We start from the raw sequence: 19114 nt of genomic DNA, 5'->3' as shown, positions 1-19114 counted from the left end.
AATCTTTGTTAAAGGGTATCTTGGCCAGGATAGCAGGTTACTATGTGATTTTGGAAGTTTGCACTATGTGGGTCTCCTACCAGTCACAAATAAATCTTGCATTGACTAGCAGTGTGAGAATGTCATTTATCCATCCGTCATCTCTCTCTTTGGCTCTCAATACAGTCTGTATTTTTTTCATTGTAAATGAAAAAGTGCTTATACAGGATCTCTTTCTGGTTACCAAATACCACAGGGACTCTTGTCAACATTTTCCATGTATCGGAGTAACAGTTTTATATGGGAAGGGGGAATTTGGATAAGAAACTGGAGTTAATTCTTTTAGCATAAAAGAGAGGCTATTTATTATCTGTACTGTCTTCACTGTCTTTAGAGTACATACTGTCACTGGTTTCAAAGTTTTATGCCAAGGTAAAGAACCTGTGTATGTACTAAATAATTGTAGGTGGAATATACCTATGTTCTACAACCAGGATGGGCCCAAAGGCAAGCAGACTATTCAAAATGGTTAAAAGCTTTTCCATATGAAAAGGAAACCAGGAGATTGAAATCTTCCTTTAGCCTTTATAATCAAAGCCAAGAAGAAGTTATTAAGCAGTTACTGGTTTCTATTCTGTGGTCAAGATTTATTGACTTGAGAACCAACATTGACTGTGGGGGAACCTAATTCATTATTTACCCTAAGGCACAATACGTATGGATCCTGACTGAAAACAGAAGTTTGCATGCTATTGCAATCTGCTTACAGTATAATTAGTAGTTCCTTCAAGTTTCAAAATTACTCTGAAGTTTGCTGTGCTCATCTGTACAACATATACAACATAAAACCCATGGCATTGCAACGGGGAGTCTTTGAAATGACAGCAACTACTGCAGGGCCTACAATATTTATTTTCACACCGAAAGAAGCTGGTTTAAGAGCAAAAGTCCTGTCCATTTACTGGTGTTGAGAACAATAGTGAATGGGAACTTTTTGCTCTGAATATGCAAGTTTCCTCATTTAAAAGAAAAAAATAATCTTTACTGAGGACAATATTGTGATGTTGTGCAGTCTATATGGTTTTATAAAAACTTGATAATAAGTCAATATAATGTAACCGATAGTTTTAGAGAAAATACGGTAATAAGTGAATGTAACGTAACTGGGATATGCTTCATGCAAAAGGTTTCTTGTAAGGTATCATTACAAAGCTTATAATCTACCGAGTATGATCATCTGATTTGTATAAATGTACCACTCTTGTATCTAAAACTAGAAATATAAAATGTAACTCTGAGGGCCTATTGTAATTGTGTAAAGTGTGGACCATTAATGATGGTTTGGAATCTTGATGACTCCCATTGTCTGCAGATGGCTGTATTTACCTGTGAGTCTTCCTGTATATGTGTGTGCTGGCAAGTGAGTAATGAAGTCTTGCAGTGACATGTGATCATGTCACCTGAACTGGAACCCATCTTTAACCTGGTGCTTTTCCAGTGAGGGGGGGTGGAAACCCAGAGGGACAAAGAGTTCCCGCTTTATGCAAAAGATATATAAAGGGGGGAAGACAACAGAGAGGGAGAGGAGCCATCATGAAGAATCCCCTAGCTACCACCTGAGCTGGAACAAGAGCTGTACCAGGGGAAAGAATTGTGCCCAGGCCTGGAAGGTGTCCAGTCTGAGAAAAAACTTACTGAAGCATCTCTGAGGGTGAGATTATCTGTATTCAGTTTGATTAGGCATAGATTTGCGCATTTTATTTTATTTTGCTTGGTGACTTACTTTGTTCTGTCTGTTACTACTTTGAACCACTTAAATCCTACTGTCTGTATTTAATAAAATCACTTTCTATTTAGTAATTCACTCAGAGTATGTATTAATACCTGGGGGAGCAAACAACTGTGCATCTCTCTCTATCAGTGTTATAGAGGGCGAACAATTTATGAGTTTGCCCTGCATAAGCTTTATGCAGGGTAAAACAGATTTATCTGGGTTTAGACCCCATTGGGAGTTGAGCATCTGAGTGCTAAAGACAAGCGCACTTCTGTAAGCTGTTTTCAGGTAACTTGCAGCTTTGGGACAGGAGATTCAGACCCTGGATCTGTGTCTGGAGCCAGACGGGAGTGTCTGGCTCAGCAAGACAGGGTGCTGGAGTCCTGAGCTGGCAGGGAAAACAGAAGCGGGGTAGTCTTTGCACATCTGGTGGCAGCTCCCAAAGGGGTTTCTGTGGTGATCCAACCCGTCACAAATATTTTCACATTTCTTAATTAGGAAAACAATTGTTTTAACACAGTTTATATGTGTTACTATTATAAATCTACTTTAAGGAGCCTTTCAAACTGGGATGTGCTGCTTTAAGATGTATTGTTAATACGTTAATTTTAGAGCTCATGGATGGTGCTGTATTGGCAGCTCTGGAGTAAAAGCATCTATTTATCCTCAGAACAGGTACAATATTAGTAACAGTAATGTAAGCTTTGCCACTCTGACCTGTCATTATGTTTCATCCTTACTCTGGGAGAGGAATATTCAGGCCTGGTCAACACCTAAAACTTATGTTGACCCAGCTACATTGCTCAGGGCTGTGAAAAATGTCACACCATATGCAATGTAGTTAGGTTGACCTAACGCCCACTTGCAGATGCAGCTAGGTCGATGGAAGAATTCTTCTGTCAACCTAGCTAATGCTGCTCAAGGCTGGGGTCAGACGGTAATTCACTCCCCATGCCCAGTCAGTCCTTGACCTCTTCTGAGAGGTCCAGCAAATGGGCTGATTAGCATCAATTATGGTGATGTCAATACATGTTTTATAGGAAGCAAGAAGAAACAACTGAACTCACTTCCCACAGAACAATGCACAGCCAATACCAGATAACCATTGATTTTGCTTCTGTGTTGGAAGTTTTATTTTTTGAAAACCTGAACGCAAGATGAGCTTGAGCCAGGAATTCAGATCATGATCTTATATAACCAATGTATTACACAACTGTCACTCCTACATATGTGGCACATGTATTTTTATCTACTTCTGACTGCTGCCTGAATTATGTACATTGCTAAAGATCTGAGCACAACTGTTTCTCGCATTCTCCATTAACATAATCGCTCACAGATGTTGGCTTGATGCTGGCAGCAGTCTCTATTTTCAGGCTTAGCTGCTAATGAAATTCTTGAGTCTGCTATCCATTCGGATGTGAACCAACTCTCCAATCTGATGTGAACCAACTCTTTGATTCATCCTTTGTTGGGTGCTGAGAGCAGGGCTAACCCTAAGCAAGTGGATTGTTTGGGGGCTTTGTATTTTGTATTGTATTTTGTGGGCTAACCCAACCTCCCATTCAGTAGCTGGACTGGGGAGGCAATTCATTCAGTAGTTCCATGACACCTCCTTTCCCAGGCAGCTTGGGGCCTGCCAAATTATAAAGTCAGCCCTATGTTAGAAAGAATTTAGGTTCCTTGATGACTGAATGCAGGGACCAAGTTGTTCTTTGAGTGTGGAATGATCCAGGGGAGGTTTATTGCATATATGTACAGGAATAAGCTGAAACCATCATGATAATATTGGTGTGGGGTCTGTAACACAAACATATTTAGACCCTTTTCTAGTGGTATAACGAAATTGGCAAAGGGATGTGTGGTTTTTCACAAGCTGATTTTTTTTTTTTTTTTTTTTTTTTTTTTTAAATTCCCAGTGTCCATTTTGAAGTGGAGTGTCTTGTAGGGTTAGGAGTGCTTCAGAGTGCCTCTTTGTCACAGGAATATGCATTTACCCCTTTCCTTCAGATGGTACCTCCAAAAGCCGTAATAACTATTCTTCCTGATAAGTCTAACATGAGACCAGTTGCCTCAACTTTAAAACTTATCCCCTTGATATCCTGTAAACTTTAATGCTGGCCTTTCTGCTCCAAAGGATGCAGACTGTACAGAAATCAGCGTGCAAGTATCAGAGTCACAACATTTTTCTTTTACTGCCTTGTTTTGCCCTGTTTCAGTATGGATGTGATGGTGGTGGTGGAACATATTTATGAGTCTGTGGGGCTGCTGGAAGGAGAGATCCCTCCCAGGGTTATTCACAAAGTGAATCATTTGCCTGACGGTAACAATAAATACTACCACAGAGAACATGCAAAGCTCTATCCAAAGGTCAGACTCACCCAGAAGGCTTCTCTGCTGAAAGAGGCTTGCAGCTGTGTTAAGATTAAAGAGTGTTAGAGAACCACAGTGTGTGTGATTTGTTCACTCTGTGTAAAATATGAAGTGTTTGCCTAAGAGCCCCAGCTGAGAGATTCTGGTCCTGGGGTGAGACTGCCTGGGGGCTGCCATGCAAATTTCCACTGTGGTTTTAGCATTCAGGAATAATCTGCCTTTTGATGCATTGATCTGACACATGAGAGCCTCCAGTACCAATGATGTGATCTTCCTCCCACTGAGAAAATTTAAGCAGCCATCATCCGGAAAGGGGACTATAATGTGAACTGCTTGGACAAATTATGATTGGATTCAAACAATAATTGCATCCCAAACATGGAACTAGCCTAAATGAATCGCTGTCCTTCTGTCCTGGATGTGCCTAATAAGCAGTGAGCCCGACTGTAAGCAGCGAATCCTTACTCATCCTGGTGAGCATTTACTCATGGGAGAAGACCAGCTGGCTTTACTGTGGTGGTTCATCCATGCCTGGAAGGGCTCCATGATCTACTCAGAGATCCCCAGAGAGTGGGGTGCGCCTCCCTAGCAGATGTGCTGAGGAATGTTTGGGGGGCTGGACAGGCTCCGCTCCCAGCCGCACCCCTGCCCCCAGTTGTGGCCCCAGCCCCCTTACACCTGTCCGCATCCCCCCTTCTGGAGCTGCAGCCTTGCTCCCAACCCCAGCTCTGGGGAAGGAGGGGAGGTGGACAGGGTTAAGGGGGTGCACGAGGTAAAAAGTTTGGGGACCAGTGATCTAGCTCATTGTTTGAATGGAAATGTCTCGATGATTAATCTATTAATTTGATTCGCCTCTTACTTAAAATGACTTAAGTCAGGAGTAACTCCATTGCTATTAATGGAGTTTCACCAGTTTAAAACTGATGTGGATGGTGCTCTACCAGTCACACTAATGGTTCATATTATAACCCACACATACACCGTGTGGATCTCTGTCTCCATCTAGTGGCTGGAATATATACAGTTTCATGAGTCTGCTACTGGTGATGAGGTAACAGATCTGGCATAGGGGCTCATGCTTCCAGATCCAGAGGTCTTGTCTTCGGTCTCTGCTGCTGACAGCCTGCCCAGGGACACTGTGTTCACGAGCATGGGGGAGAGAGAGGAGTCTAAGATGTAGCTGTATAGTATGTCTTTTAGGAAGTTCATGAATGAGACCTGTGGTTAGCACTACCTTTGTGGACAGTAAAATTAAACAGATGAATTTTTACATCTGCATCGTAGAAACATTAGAGCTTGACTCTTAAGGAAATTCATTCTAACCTTAATTGCCCTTTGTCATTTCCTGCTCTTTAGTCTTTCTTTTTTTTCTCTTATCAGAGTTCCTCCCACCCCCACGAGAAATACGTGAGAGAGTCTGAGAGGGAGGAAATTGGCTGCATTCTCCAGGTTCTTTTGTTCTTTACATTTTTGTTTCCCAATGTACTCTGGTCTCCGGGCACTTATGTTTTAGCCTCATGTTTCAGAGGAGTTTTAATTGGTTATATACATATAAAGGTACATAAGAACATAAGAATGGCCCTACCGGGTCAGACCAAAGGTCCATCTAGCCCAGTATCCTGTCTTCCGACAGTGGCAGGTGCCCCAGAGGGAATGAACAGAACAGGGAATCATCAAGTGATCCATCCCCTGTCGCTCATTCCCAGCTTCTGGCAAACAGAGGCTAGGGACACCATTTCTGCCCATCCTGGGTAATAGCCATTGATGGACCTATCCTCCATGAATTTATCTAGTTCTGTTTTGAACCCCGTTATGATCTTGGCCTTCACAACATCCTCCGGCAAGGAGTTCCACAGGTTGACTGTGAGTTGAGTGACTAAATACTTCCTTTTATTTAAAACAACAGAGGGTCCTGTGGCCTATTAGTCTTAAAGGTGCCACAAGTCCCTCTGTTGCTTTTTACAGATTCAGACTAACACGGCTACTCCTCTGATACTTCCTTTTATTTGTTTTAAAGCTGCTGCCTATCAATTTCATTTGGTGACCCCCTAGTTCTTGTGTTATGAGAAGTAGTAAACAACACTTCCTTATCTACTTTCTTTACACCAGTCATGATTTTATAGACCTCAATCATCTCTCTCCTTATCCATCTCTTTTCCAAGTGAAAAGTCTCAGTCTTATTAATCTTTCCTCCTACAGAAGACATTCCATTGCCCTAATAATTTTTGTTGCCCTTTTCTGAACCTTTTCCAATTCCAATATATCTTTTTTGAGATGGGGCAACCACATCTACACACAGTATTCAAGATGTGGGCGTACCATGGATTTATATAGAGGCAACATGATATTTTCTGTCCTATTTTCTATCCCTTTCTTAATTATTCCCAGTATTCTGTTTGCTTTTTTGACTGCTGCTGCATATTGAGTGGATGTTTTCAGAGAACTATCCACAATGACTCCAAGATCTCTTTCTTGAGTGGTAACAGCTAATTTAGACCGCAACATTGTACATGTATAGTTGGGATTATGCTTTCCAATGTGCATTACTTTGCATTTATCAACATAAAATTTCACCTGCCATTTTGTTGCCCTATCACACAGTTTTGAGAGAGTAGCTACCAGTAGTACCCAGAACAGCTCGTACCCAAACCAAGCCCATTGGAAAGTCAGCAAGAACACGTTATTATCTGTTAGCAATAACAGGCACTGGAGTTTCAAAAACGAACACTCTCAGTAATTTAGCCAGGCTGGTTGGTGGTTCGGATTTGAGTTTGTATTATATCACAGATATCCCACACAGTGTTCCTTCACGAGTCTGGCCTGGTTGATCACATATGTATAAGAGATGGGTTTCCATATGGGATATCAGCCTTCAAACATGGAGGACTGCCATCAAAAAACCACAGCCTGAAGAACAGAACACCTGGAGCTGCGCTGGAGTCATGTTTCTATTTGACTTCCGAAAAACCTAACTCGTATCCAAATTACATAATACAAAATAGTTTAAGTCTGTTGTCTTAGCTTGGGCTGAGCTCCTAGAGGACCGCCGTTGATGCAGAGGACACAGCTTTTGGCAGAAATCACAGGGGAGAAGGTTGTTTGTTTTTTTTGATACAACTGAGATCCAGAGCTGAGTTATTTAGAAAAGGAGATGAAAATTACACACTTTAAATGTAATAATATTTACCCTATGATACTAAATAGAGAATAACATAAGCAGAGATGTGACTGTAGTGCTAATTAGAGATGGAAAAGGAGAGAGTCCCATCCCAAGCTGATAATCCATTTTCTCCAAGTTCCCCAAACTTTAATTTTGAATCTAGAAAAGGAAGCTTTTCTTTAAACAAATAAACACACTTCCTTACATAAAAGGTCTTTAGTAAGCACCGCTTCACAACAGGGTGTGTGGTCTAGTGATTGAAGCACAGGTGGTCTGGATCCTATTCCCAACTCTGTCACTCATCATGTGAACTAGGTCAAGACACTTAAGTCAAGATCTTCAGAGTTAAGTATGCGAAGTTAGGCACCTAAATCCATATTTAGACATCATTGGTTGGCTGTTATTTTCAGAGTTGTGGAGCATCTGCAGCCCACACTGACTTCAGGTATAGACAAGTTAGGCAGTTGCACATACAAACAGATACTTAGCCATGCAATTATCTCATTTAGTGCAAATGCTCATTTATACTCACTGATACAGGGTTTTGCAGATGCATACATTGTACCAGCAACTGAAATACTGGGCCTGAATCTCCAAAGCAAAAAGCACTTTAAAATTTATTTTGGATCTCAATTTATACTCCCCCTTCTCCTCTGTATCTCTCTGATGCTCTACCCTCAGTTTATACATGCGGACAAAAAACCCTCTTTATCATGAGATCTTAAAGCGGTGACCTCATTGTGAACTCTACAGCATGGTTTCCATTGGCTGTCATGCCTGGAACAGTTTGAAATTTCCTGGTGGCTTATCCATTGGCTCAGTGCTGGGGTTTTCACACCATCTTCAGTGCCCATCTAGTAGGCAAAGGGCAGAAGTGACTTTGCACATATGGAGGGGCTTTTTCTCCAGAGTTTAGATCACCAGTAACCGCTCCCAACTGCTTTACATATTTTGTTAGTTTTACACCAATAGGGGTGGGGTTGAGGAGGGAAAGTTGGAAAGGTTATTTATACAGGTTAGAGTTTGCATCCTGTTCAGTTTGATTGCTGCAGCTTTGAGGTTAATGCCAGACTGCAAAGCCTCTAAGGGCTGGGGAGGGGATGTAGTGTTGAGAACAACAGCTGGGTGCCTGATCTGGAAATCACAAATGTAACATGTTTGTTGCTTTTCTGATCCTTTGTGTGTCTATTTTCTGACTTATGTGCTGTGTGTTCCTGTGATATGGAAGAAGCAATAAAAAGGGATTTAGAATTGAATGGTCCAGTTCTGCTGTGTGACTGTTCAGAATGTGATGAATTTGCTGCACAGGTTTTGGGAGGAAGGTTGATATGAGAGCAAAAGGTGTTGGCGTAGGGGTCTAAGACTTTACAGTTCAGTCTAAATACTAGGAAGCCCCCGGGAAATGAGCCCTAGAAAATGATTAACAAATAAAGAAAACAGAATGACTAAGGAGAGTGATTTCTATTAATCATTGCTGGCTGAAGGAAACATCAATCTATACTAAGGTTACCATACGTCCGGTTTTTCCTGGACATGTCCGGCTTTTTGGTCCTCAAATTCCCATCTGGAGGGAATTGCCAAAAAGCCGAACATGTCCGGGAAAATACTCCCCCCCCCCCCCCATAGTCCCCCTTCCCCCCCCAGTCCCCTGCTTACCTTCGCTCCGGCAGGCTGTGAGCTGCAGGCAGATTCCTCCGTGGCGGCGGCTGCTGCTGCTCCCCCCAGACACCTCAGCTCTGTGCAGCTGAAGAGCGGAGCTGCCCGAGCGCTACTGGCTTCACGGTTTGCCAGGCAGCCCCCAGATCTCCGGACCTGCGCCCCCAGCCAGGCGCTTCCTCTCCCGGGCTCCAGCTGTGCTGGGGAAGCGCCCGCCCGGGGGCAGGGTCTGGAGGTCTGGGGGCTGCCCAGCAAACCGTGAAGACGGTAGTGCTCAGGCAGCTTCGCGTGGCTGGGAGGGAGGAGGGGGAATGCGGGGCGCTCAGGGGAGGGGGTGGAGTTGGGGCGGGGACTTTGGGGAGTGGGTGGGGAAGGGCCAGGGAGGTCTAGGTTGGACATTAGGAAAAAGTTCCTAACTGTCAGGGTGGTTAAACACTGGAACAAATTGCCTAGGGAGGTTGTGGAATCTCCGTCTCTGGAGATATTTAAGAGTAGGTTAGATAAATGTCTATCAGGGATGGTCTAGACAGTATTTGGTCCTGCCATGCGGGCAGGGGACTGGACTCGATGACCTCTCGAGGTCCCTTCCAGTCCTATAATCTATGAATCTATGAATCTATGAAGTGTCCTCCTTTTTTAAGGTTTAAATGTGGTAACCCTAATCTATACAACATGGGCCACATTGCCCCCCACTAGTGTGGGTGCATGGGAAGGAAGCAAGGATCCTCAATTTCCCCAAACATACCATACAGGGACCAAATAATTCCAATAATTATTAACGGGGGAGCACAGGGACTGCTTTCCCCAGTACTTCTAGATCAGAGCCTTGGTATAATTACTCTTAAAGCTACTTCTTGCTGTCCCAATGCAGACCAATGACTTAGTGACATAATCTAGCCCAGTGTAGGTGAGATTGTTATGCCTGGCCCCTATTCCCTTATGCATGTACTTAGGTGCTATTCTGAATAGGGATGGATTTAAGTATATGCCTAAAGTTAAGCATGTGTTGAAGTGCTCTCCTGAATCAGGAGACTCTGCAAAGTCAGCTGTATAATATGATATAATGCACTATTATTTGTACATGGACAAAGAACGACACCTAGCTAAATGCTTTCTTTTTAGCCTTTCGCCTTACATTCCCCTGTTTGGTTCCCTTTTTGGTGGAAAAATATCTGTATGATTAGATGTGGTTTATTGACCTGCACAGAGGACAGGAAAAGGAAAATCGGTGTTGGGATTGCCATCATGATTGATGACACTCACCAGTTTAACAGATTTTTACAAGGTTATTGGAAAAATGCAGCCTTTTTTATTCAGGCAGCACTAGCCTCTTCCATTGTCAAGACAAACCTTTCACTATGAGTTCAGCAGTAGCCCTAATACCCACCTTCTTACTTGGACAATCCAAACAAGATGTGCCTAAAGTGACATGCAGGATTCAGCCAGTGTGATGAGGTGTACCTGGCCATTCTGGCTCCCTCAAGGAGGCCCCGAGGCTCTACTATGCTCCGCCCCAGAAAGCAGCACTGAAGGTGGGTCCTCCAGGCATGCCTGGAGAGGCCTCACAGAAGCAGCCAATCAGAGCCCAGCAGGCTCAGATAAAAGAAGCTTCAGGGGCCTTGCATGGTGGATCCTGGTTGGGACCAGAGGGTTGAGGGTCCTGCCCCTTGGTACTTGGGGGATAACCAGAGTTTGGCTTTTGCTGCACTTGCTTATACAGTGGGGGAGACAGGACTCGAGGCCTTTAACCCTGTGGTGTGAAGATAAAGGTTCCAGATGGGAAGAGCAAAGGGAAGAAGCAGCAACCAATTGAAGTGAGCAGGGCATGGCTATTGTTTATAGGATCCCTGGGCTGGAACCTGGTGTATTGGGCAGGCCTGGGTTCCCCTGCTGACCATGGTAAAAGTGGCGTAAATGCCATAAGGGGGGCAGGCTTGTTTGGAAACCTGAGCGAATGGATGTATTTAAAGGGGCCCAGAGCTAGAACTAAAGACCTTATGAAGGGCTGCTAGTTTATCAGACTGCTTAATACCCTGGAAGAGGTTCATTTTTGCAGGAGACACCCCCCCCCCACCCCCCTTCCCTTCCCGTCCTCCTTCCCCCTGTAAAGGAGGTTTAGATATGGAGAGGAAAGTGGGAAAGGGCATTGTTTCACGGGGATTCTGAGGGAGGATGCAAGCTCAGTGCAGACCTTGTGCAGAAGACCTGGGGCTAGCAGTCTCATGGGTTGGTGACATTTAGGATGGTCTGCGTACGATGTGATTCCCCCCTAGCTCCCAGCCCTGCTGCAAAGTTACTCAATTAGGGAAAACAAATTTAATGCTTCATTGTTAACCCAGCACTTGGGCAAGGAAAATGTGGCAGAGATCCCAACCTGGAGGCTTCAGAGAACCTCAGCCATTTTTAGTGAAACTGGGCTGATTTATGGTTTAGGGTGGAAACTAGAATGGACCCAAGATACAAGGTATGAATCTGGATTCAGATTCAAACTTCTGAGGATCAGCCTTGCATATGTGGAAGGGATGGGATTGGTTTTGTCTGTTATTGAGATAAAGACCAGACAAAGTGTTTGGATCTAGATGTAGATGTGGGAGTGCTCTTAGATCTAGGGTTTTGGTTCATATCTCTGTGTCACAGGGCACCTGGCCTCTCAGGTCAGGCACCGAGCCTATCTGTGACAGACTCCAGTAAGGAGAATGAGCTAATCCAGATCTACTTGTGGATAGTTAATTGTCTAAGTAGCTGGGTAGGAGTTAATTACATGGCAAGGCACAGCTTGCCTAGTTACATAAAGGCTTCTGAGGATTCAGTTAGGAAGCCCCAGAACTGAGAAAGCTCTGGAGGAGAGGGAGACACCCCTCATGGGACTGCCGGGCTGGTTAGGAAGCTACTCCCAGTGGGGTCTCCCTGGACAGCAGAGGCTCACAAAAAGGAACTGGTCCAGAGAGAAAGTGCTCTAAGGCAAGAGACCGGAGGAGCCCAGGAAAACTAACTGGGTGTGGGACCTCCTGTGGGGCTACTAGGGACTTGCTCAGCAAAGAATGATGCACTGTCCGGCGATGAGTGGCATCTGGACAATGCTTGGAGCTTGGGTCTCTGCTGGGTAGGGAATTCAGCCTGAGAGTGCTCTGTAGCTAGAGGGGCAAGACATAAGACTGATTAGCCCAGAGGTGGAGGCTTTCCTACGGCATAGCTGAGTGAAGCTTTCGTTTGTTTTTGTTCTGTCCTTTTCAGTTAAATAATGAGACCCTCTGAAGAGGGCCCTCTTTAATACTGGAAAGCCTGTTGGACTTGCATATGCCCTGAGTAAGGGGGAATTGAGGATGGTGCTCACCTGCAGTGCCAGGCCTGACAAGAAGGGGGCATGCTCAGATTAACTCCATGCCATCACATCCTGCCTAGTGGAAATGGTGCAACACTATAGTTTCAACCTGAATGCTATGGTTTCAACACTGGTGGTTTCAGCTGTGTTACTCTTTGAGTTCTGGGTTTTGTTTGAAACTGAAACTCAAAAGACACAAATATGGAGAACAAAACTGGAAAAAATAAGATTTGTATGAACTCCCCTGTGGACAAATAAAAGTTCACACAGTTTTATTTGTGATGTCATGAACCATTGCAGGGGAACTTAGATCTTGGCAAATATAGCAAAATCTGGAGGAGGAGCTGCTTTCCTAATATTTTATTGTAAAGTGTATTTTTAATGAAGAAAAATCTCTTTATTGACAACTGCAAAATATAGTTAAATCATACACAAAATAAACATAGAAATCCAATGTGCAAGAGAGAAAGAAATAAAAACCAAATGAAAATACACTAAAAAGGCCCTTTATTCATCCAAAGAATACGTTCATTTTATGGAGTATTTCAAGCTAGATAGTTGCTCCTGTGTTTGTTCAGGGCTCAGAGGGGGTTAGTAACTGGTACAGATACATAGTATGCATCACTTGAGAAAAGGAGGCAATGATTTGGTTGGGGGAAGGCATTACAAACTGTTTGTTTCAATGGGATGAGGAAAATATGTATACAGCTATGGTATAACCATTCTTCTCCACGCCGGTGGGATTTTTAAAAAGCTATCAACATTGGCCTAACTATTCTGCTGCTGAAGTCAGTGGGAGTTTTACCGATGACTTCAGGTGGAGTAGAGTTAGGCCAAGACTAAGCATTCTTGAAAATACTAATCATGAAACAAACAGCCTTAGTCTTCCAAGCAGCCAACTAATATAATTTCCCTGAACACCTCTGGAAAAAGAGGGGAAGCTGAGCTGAGGCTAACCCCTTCATCTGAGACCAGGTATTGCCCCTGCACAGGGTATATGTGTGCGACAGTTAATAGTTTAACTTGTTTCCAACTACAGAATATGTGAGATGCATTTGATATCCAAAGAATCAGTATGTCTTTTAGCATTTATAAAGTATTAGCAACTTCCTGCTTCCTCCTCTACCACACTTTAGTGCAACCTATACCCAGAAAACACAGAGGGGACTTCTAGTCAGATCTAAATATAATAGATTTTTGGATATGAGGCCAACATTTAGGATGGTTTCTCCTGCACAATATTTTGAACATTTTTCCACTAGTACTTTGCACCATCTAATGGAGAGTTGGTGTGCATTTTACATTGCCTATTACAGCTTCCTCCTCCCAATCAGACTGCTTCCTCTGCTAACATTGCCGTTAGCCTGAAAAGTGGTTGTGCTAAAAAGCAGATAGTGGACGTCTGATTGCTCAAGGGGGTGCTTGTCTTTGGTAATTAAATAAATAATCTCCTTTTTGTTGTCTCCTCCAACTTCTTTTCTTTCTGCAACCTTGTAGTAACATATGTTCCGCTCTCACAAACTGAGCAAGGTCAGACCAGGCTATTACTCAGGTAGGAAAACCCCAAGAAACACACAAAACACTGTAGGAAGTGGGGTGAGTGACAGCATTCTTCCCTGTAAATCTGAGTTGAATCAATGCCCCCAGCATGAGGTTAAGAGGCTTAGTGATGTTGGAAGTGCCTTTTAAAGGTTGATGTAAAGAACTATAATAAGGGAGCCATTTGCAATGCAAAAAATGTTTTCTTGGTTTACAAAGCCTAGAAACTATGCCTTATGTTCATGAGCACCATCTATTGGCACCTTATCTATCAACTATTTACTAGTTACAGATACCTAGGGCTCTTCTTGAAATGTCATATGGCATAAAGCCAATAACTGAGAACTTGTGTTTGTATTTCCTGTAACTGCAAGAAGGGGTTAATATCCATGATAACATGGCTAAATTTCAGTTCTAGGAATTACATTCTGCCCTACCTGAATTTCTCCTGCTGTTTGAATTAACTATGGAACTTTCCTTACTTCCTCTTCTGAAAATAGTTTGGTTGTGCTGTGTGTTGATAAACAAGTGTTGCATTTCACTCAGAGCCAGCTGCATTTCAGTGCTAGATGAAAAAAATCCTTCCATTAAATATCTACCTTACAGTGGTGTTGTGAAGCTCAACTTGTTTGGAAAATGCTTTGCAATACTCAGAGGAAAGGCACTGTAGATATTCAAAGTATTGCTATTCCTGCACAGCTGGTGGTCTACACACTGCAGATGTTTCTCCCATGTTGTTGCATGGTTACTTAAGTTGCTTCTTACAGCAGATGTTCCCATGAGTGAGAGTGTGCAATCTCCTTCCATCTACATTTTTCAACACAAGAAGCAGATTTTATTGCTGCCGGACTTTTGATCTCAAAGAATATTTCTACACCAGTCGTGTTGGTTTTCTTTTTTGAGCTGCTAGATGCTAAATGGGTGTGTGCTTTCCTCCTGACTGGTTCAGCCCTCACCTAGGGTTACCATATTTCAGCGAGCAAAAAAGAGGACGGGAGGAGCCCCGCCCTAGCCCCGCCCCTGCCCCTCCCACTTCCCGCCCCCCCTGACCTCCCAACCCTCCCCCTGTTCCTTGTCCCCTGACTACCCCCTCCTGCCCCTAACTGCCCCCCGGGACTATCTAAGCCTCCCTGCCTCTTGTCCCCTGACTGCCCCAACCTTTATCCACACCCCCACCCCCAGACAGACCCCTGGGACTCCCACGCCCCATCTAACCACTCCCCACCCCCTGACAGCCCCCCCCAGAACTCCCAACCCATCTAAACCCCTCTGCTCCCTGTCCCCTGACTGCTCCGATCCCTCTCCGCACTCCTGCCCCCTGACAGCCCCCCCCCCAGAACTCCCAACCCATCTAAACCCCTCTGCTCCCTGTCCCCTGACTGCTCCGATCCCTCTCCCCACCCCTGCCCCCTGACAGCTCCCCCCCAGAACTCCCAGCCCCCTACCCCCCCCCGCTCCTTGTCCCCTGACTGCCCCCTCCTGGGACCCCTGCTCCTAACTGCCCTCCAGAACCCCACCCCCTACCTAAGACTCCCTGTTCCTTGTCCCCTAACTGCCCCCTCCTAAGACCCCCCCCAACTGCCCACCAGGACCCTACCCCCTACCTGTACCCTGACTGCCCAAAACTTTCTCCACTCCCCCCAAAAAGCCCCCCCCCCGTTTCTTGACTGCCCCCTCCAGAACCTCCCTGCCCCTTCTCCTGCCCCCCCTTACCCTGCTGCTCAGAACAGGGTGTTGGGCTCTGTGCGAGCCGGACACGTGGCTGAGCTCCCCAGCACAACAAAACCCGGTCCCTGGCCCTGCACAACAAAACCCGGTCCCTGGTCCGGACCGGGTTGCAGGGGAGAGCTGCCCTTGTATCAGCACAAAGTGCTCTCGCTCCCGTTTTGCTACCCTGCATGGCAGAAACTGCTCCCAGTTGCAAAAGGGGAGGGCTGCACTTTGTGCTGAGACACTTGCTCAGAATGCAGGGCGGAGCTCCTCTCCTGCAGCCCTCCCAGCCGCTCGCTCTGCTGTGCCGGGGGAGGGGGAAATCCCGGACATTGTGAGTGCTTTACAAATTCCCCCCGGACGCTATTTTTAGCACAAAAAGGAGGACATGTCCGGGTAAATCCGGACGAATGGTAACCCTACCCTCACCACAAACAACTACATCTGCAGATGTTTACTATGGGCCTTTCTATTTTAGCCTCCATTTCTTTCTGTGTCTTTTGTTCCCATGGTGTTAGACTCTTAGGACTCTGCCTCTTCTGCTAGTATCACATTAATGTCACATTCTTCACATTTTGGAATTGTACCTTGGAGCCTAGGCATTACAATTATCAAAGCCTTAAAGAGATGGTAGTCTGCTAGCTTTCCAGTCAGAAAAGCTGCCTCACATTTGGCTATATCAATATCTTCTGCCAGCAACTAACCCTAATCAAACCAAATTCAAACTCTTTTTGACTTGACTGGTTTACTTGGAGAGAGAGAGATGCTTAACATCTCTTAGGTTCATGCCCTTAACAAGGAAATCCTTTTGCCTTTCATTCTCCTCTTTTTTGCTTTACTCTGTCTCCTGTTATGAAATATGTCCCATTTCCCTCTTCCTGCCCCACCAAACTTACCTATCTGCTCATTCCTCTTTCCAGCCCCACAAGAACATTAAATTGTAGCTGCTTTTTATTTTTAATGAGTCTTAAAAAATGAAATGGGAGAGCCATCAGCAGGTGTATGTTACCACCGCTTTCCGTGGAATTGTGACAGTTCACACTGGCTGGCACTCTGCCCCTAAAACTCTAAACTCCTAGACACACATGAATTGAATGGTAAAGAACTGGCAAATTTCCCCCTTATTTTAACGTTTTCCTGACGTGCTCATGAATTTTTTATTGGTGCTTATGAAGTTTTCAAGAAATGCAGCCCTGGAGACCAAGCCCTCTTTTTATCCACAGAACTAGTATGGCACTACAAATTTCTGACCTCCTAGAACTCCATTAATGTACCTCAACCTTGTTCTGGGTGAAACTTGGTGAACGTAGCCAGCACTTACCCAACACTCCCTCCCAACACTGCCTGGTGTCCAGGAGCCAGGAACATGGCCCTGACCTCATCCCACCCAGACTTGCCTTTCCAGGGCTGCTCTTGTTGGTATTTCTTCCCTCTCCAATGCACCTATCCAAACCCTGGCTATAAACTGCATCAATAAGCGGGGTGTGTGTCGGGGTAGGGGGGAAATGAGCTTCCAGCAACTTCTCCTGATTCTAGCTCACCTGCCCTTGACCCATAGACTTTATTTCCTCTTCTTCTCTGTGTGTGGGCTTGTTGGTTAAAAGTTTTCTTTGGTATCCCATTTGAGATGTAGCCACCATGTGGATAAGGTTAGATACATCCAAATGTTACTTTAGCTTTGTTCTTCAGCACTGTACCCATTGTGAGGTGATCACTTAACAACCACAAAAAGCAAACTTCTTTTGCATGTGGTAAAAAACAGTTAAATTCTTGCTCTGAAAATCAGTGGCAGAAATTAGATGTGGCTGTTACTCCTGCCAATCTGGCTTTAGATTGAAATGTTTCACACACAGTAGCTCTGCTAGGAATAAACTGGGCTGCCATGCTAACATAATAAAATGCAGACCACCCTGAGGGCATGAAGGAATTGCATTCCAAAACTTGCACTGCAAGGAACCAAAGTTTAATGGAAAATGTTGAAAAGATCCTATTTAAAAAAATGTCCTTCTATTTATCATACTGTATTTTATGTTTTTCCTGTTCTCTCCTCTCTTTTTGCTAGGGATATGGGCATGAAATCAGGATCTTTGTTTTCAGAGAGTTAATTTGCTCATGATTTTTTGATCATATGGGCCCTAAGGCTCCCCACCTGTGGAAAAATCCATGGGAGCAGAAAAACTACTGCCAAGTTGGTACCACATGCACACCTTTAATGTAAGGTGCTCAGTGTGCTTCATGTGGAGCCATGAATTAAGTTTAACACCCCCACAGGGAAGTAGATTAGTAAATAAGTATTATAATCAGGGCTGCCGGGGGGGGGGGGGGGCAAGTAGGGCAATTTGCCCCAGGCCCTGGGCCCCGCAGGGGCCCCCATGAGAGTTTTTCGGGGCCCCTGGAGTGGGGTCCTTCACTTGCTCCAGGAGCCCTAGAAAACTCTCACGGGGCCTGGGCTCCCGGAACTTCCTCCGCTCTGGGTCTTCGGCGGCAGAGGGTCCTTCTGCCCCAGGACCTGCTGCCGAAGTGCCCTGAAGACCCGCGGCAGGGGGTCCTTCCGCCCCGGGACCCGCCGCCAAAGTGCCGGGTCTTCGGCGGCAATTCGGTGGCAGGGGCCCCCTGCCGCTGAAGACCCCAGGCCCCCTGAATCCTCTGGGTGGCCCTGATTATAATCCTCATTTTAAAATTGGAGAATTTCAGGCACAGAGAGATTAAGTGACTTGCCCAAGACCCTACAGGAAACCAGTCAGAAATAGAGCACACAAATATTGAGGATTAGAATTCAGGTAAGCAGGGTCAGATGGACTCTTATAATAAAAGATCCTGTTTTCAGTCAAATATTTGTAATAAAGAATAAACAATGAAACATCTTTTAAAATGCATTATGGGCCTGCTCCTGCGAAGGCACTGGGAATTTGGCTGTTGTTTTCAGTTGGAGCAGGGCCTACCTACAGAAAGAAAATAGCTTTCTAAATAGAATTTCCAGCTGGAGACCATGGCTTTTTAAATGCTCTGCGGCCACCTAGAGGAAGAATAAGTTTGATTGCCATTAATTTTGTGTGGGTTAAGGCAGGGAGGGTGCTTAATGAGTTTAAGACTGTGAGACTTTAAACTAGACAGCCTGTTTATTATTATTAATATCACAAGACCTTCTAGAATATAAACACAGTGAAGCTGAAGATAACTTCTGTTGTGTTTATATTTTGGAAACAGTTCCTGCACCTTGCTCTCATTTTGCTTTTCATTGGATGCGATGTATTTTTTGTTGGGCACTTCCAGATACATAGAATATCAGGGTTGGAAGGGACCTCAGGAGGTCATCTAGTCCAACCCCCTGCTCAAAGCTGGGCTGGACAGATTTTTGCCCCAGATTCCTAAATGGCCCCCTCAAGGATTGAATTCATAACTCTGGGTTTAGTAGGCCAATGCTCAAACCACTGAGCTATCCCTCTCCCCAAGCTGAGTGCCCGGACCTAGTTATAGTGCCTAGTTATACTGTACCAGCGCTTTGGGTTTTTTTAATGTGAATAAGGAAATGATCTATTGTGACTTTTTTTTTTTTTTAAATAGAGGATCTAAACTTTGCAGTGTTCTCACTATAGCAATA

The 19114-nt window shown here is 44.7% G+C and overlaps 1 protein-coding gene and 1 long non-coding RNA gene across 3 annotated transcripts in view; one reads left to right on the top strand and one right to left on the bottom strand.

Annotated features, from left to right (window-relative positions):
- Positions 1 to 9147, bottom strand: part of LOC128832926 (uncharacterized) — a 28714-nt gene extending 19567 nt beyond the window's left edge. The window contains exon 1 of the long non-coding RNA XR_008444084.1: positions 8943 to 9147. This is a non-coding gene — a long non-coding RNA (uncharacterized LOC128832926). The remainder of the gene's footprint in view (positions 1 to 8942) is intronic.
- Positions 1 to 19114, top strand: part of BMPER (BMP binding endothelial regulator) — a 222130-nt gene that overhangs the window by 162193 nt on the left and 40823 nt on the right. The window lies entirely within an intron of this gene.

The sequence above is a fragment of the Malaclemys terrapin genome, chromosome 2 (genome assembly GCF_027887155.1).
Source record: "Malaclemys terrapin pileata isolate rMalTer1 chromosome 2, rMalTer1.hap1, whole genome shotgun sequence".
Classification (NCBI taxonomy): domain Eukaryota; kingdom Metazoa; phylum Chordata; order Testudines; family Emydidae; genus Malaclemys; species Malaclemys terrapin.
Note: the sequence above shows the minus strand (reverse complement) of the source record. Positions and strands in the feature narration are given on the sequence as shown.